The 2,587-nt window shown below is 44.5% G+C and overlaps 1 pseudogene; it reads right to left on the bottom strand.

The window, feature by feature from the left end:
• Positions 1-1,915: 1,915 nt before the first annotated feature.
• Positions 1,916-2,348, bottom strand: LOC125534399 (uncharacterized; annotated as a pseudogene).
• Positions 2,349-2,587: the final 239 nt, after the last annotated feature.

The following is a 2,587-nucleotide window of genomic DNA, read 5'->3' as shown; positions in this document are numbered from 1 at the left end:
CAGCAACTACCAAGACAAAAGACTTTTTTTTTTAGGGAATGGCAGCTTAGTCTGCCTATATATTAAGCAGGAGAAAAAATCAAATACACATGTCTTACAGATTAAAGGACAAGGGAAGGCCCGAAACAGTGGGCAAAAACACAAGGAGCTAGTCAGGCTCTGGTTCTGGGTCATTTTCGCGATCGCTGAACCAGTTCAAGGAGAGTGCATGTTGCATGATGTCCAACTTAATGAGATCCAAGAGGGAATGCTCGGAAATGAATTTATGCTCGAACGCCCTTCGGTTCCTTTCCTTCCATAAATTCTAATTGATGTATACTCCATACTTCAAAGAGTACGCGATTTTGTTCGAATTCCAGCCTTGATCGCCCTATGCCCAAGGTGACAAGTCACATAATTCCACCAAGCCTTGCTTGAACTATCAGCCATAGCATTGCCTCCCAGAGCATGAATCTCGATCACATAAGGTGCAAAGGCGATTCGTTAACCTGATCACATAAGGTGCAGTAGCAGGGGTCGTGGATGATTCCTCGCTTTGCCAGGTTGTAGGTGGTCTGAATTCTGCACTTGAGCCACAACCAGAAGGAAAACCGGCACTTAGGCTCAACCTTGGCCTTCCAAACTTGCCTGAAGTTGACATCCGAGAAAGATCCCAGGAATTGGCAAGTGTATGCAGAACTAGCAGAGTAGGTACCAGAGGTGTCGCAGTTCCATGTAAGGGTGCCTACAACTTGAGGGTCCAGAACAATGTGCTGCACTTTCAGCCATAACGAGATGAATTGGCTTGTGTGTTATTTCTTCTGTTTATTTAGTTGGCTGCAGATTTTCTTGCTAAGGGAAAGTTTTTATTTTTTGAATTTTCTTATTTTGTTTTGAATTTTGGCTAAAGGAAAGTTCGGTTTGTATGCCCACCTTGTAGTGCCGTACACGATTCAGTTCGAATTCCAGCCTCGTACCCCATCTTTCTAGCAATCTACTGCTATTTTAAATGTAGATGATGACAAAAACAATGGTTAGATGTGCTGAATATAGTTTCTCGTACTCTGTAATTTGTTCTCAATAAAGTGGAGGCAGTGGGGCTGTTGCCCTAATATGCTAGTAAGTCTGAAGCTGCTACCACAGCCACAAGACAAGACAATTGCCACCAAATGTGCATAGAAGCCATCCATGTAAGGTCTTCTTCAGTTGAGCGCAAGGCGATAACACAAAGAAGAATCGCTCTACAGCCTCATCTTGTTTGGTACAAATGGACAGCAACTCACATTTCATTTTTCTCAAAAACAACTTGCAACATTTAGTTCAAGAACCTAGTAAAAGTCAAATCGGTAGCACAGAAATGAGTCATCATTTCTAAATCTCTGTTTGCATCACAGAATTCAGCTCTTACGAGCAGTGAGCGAGCTGAAGCGTCAGCAGGCATTCAGCAATTCCCATAAATTCACTCTGATCATCACTAACTTATTAATGTTGCAAATGGGACTGCGCTGCGTCCCACTATGTCATCACTAACTTATTAATGTTGTCTTATTAATAACATCAGCACTCTGATCATGCTTTTAGTTGACCTTGGTATCATCCAGTCGGGGTTCAGCGGAGTGTAGAGCAAAGAAGTACATAACAGGTTAGTCTTATTAATAGCATCCATTGCAGCGACATGTAGGTGTTCGAATTTGATCACAGAAGATGTGAAATCCTTTTCTCTTTCCCCCTGTTTTACGCCTTTGTTCAGAGTTGGGCTGTTCGGTAATCGGCACATTAACTGAATGAAGTTCCTCTGTTTTCTGTATGCCTCGCTCTGCTAAGTTGCTTTTCCCGTCTAACTCTGAACGCCGACCCTCACTTGACAAACACAGCCTCTGGCCTTTCAAACAATAGTCACAGAAGCGCATGGATGGACAAGGAGGGTGATATTGAGTGATATAAACTCGTAGCCGAAATTTTCATCATCATCGTCGTGGTGTCTTTACAAGCGATCAGGGCAACCGGCCAAATCTGATCTGAGGCCATGACTACATGCTACTAAGCGCTAATACTAATTGGGTCCCCAGCTGCTGAGGTACATGACCGTCCTCAGCCCCTCCTCGGCCTTCTCCGCTCTCCGCCTCTCCACCAGGGCCGCCGTGGAAGCTGCTTCGTGCTCTGCGAGCCGCCGACGCGGACGTTGGCCTTGGACTTGGCAGCTCGGTGGATGGACTTGAGCGCGTAGTTCCAGCGGCAGAGTCCGGCCTGGTCCTTGAGCGCCTCCACCGCCCCCACGCTCATGGCCACCATCCACGACGCCTTCGCCGGACCAGCCATTGCTTCTCCTGCGCTAGTATTGTATTTTCATCAAGAAAGAAACACAATAGTTCTTGGTTTTCATTTTAGTGGCTCTTTTTCCTCAGCGTGCAAGTCCACATGTTTTCACTATAAATATTCATTAGATCAAGGAAATAGACCCAACAAAATTTCTAATAATTTTCTTACTACTTTCAAATTCTGTAGATTTTCCAACAAGAGGCTGCCTTTTCTATTATATTTTTGGTGTATTATGTGCATGTCTAAATCTCTGCCACGCTCTCATGTCAATTTCGAGGAATCTGAAGTT

This window comes from Triticum urartu, chromosome 2A, assembly GCF_056163025.1.
Source record: "Triticum urartu cultivar PI428250 chromosome 2A, HENAU_Tu73, whole genome shotgun sequence".
In the NCBI taxonomy this organism is placed as follows: domain Eukaryota; kingdom Viridiplantae; phylum Streptophyta; class Magnoliopsida; order Poales; family Poaceae; genus Triticum; species Triticum urartu.
This window is presented reverse-complemented; position numbering and strand designations above follow the sequence as displayed.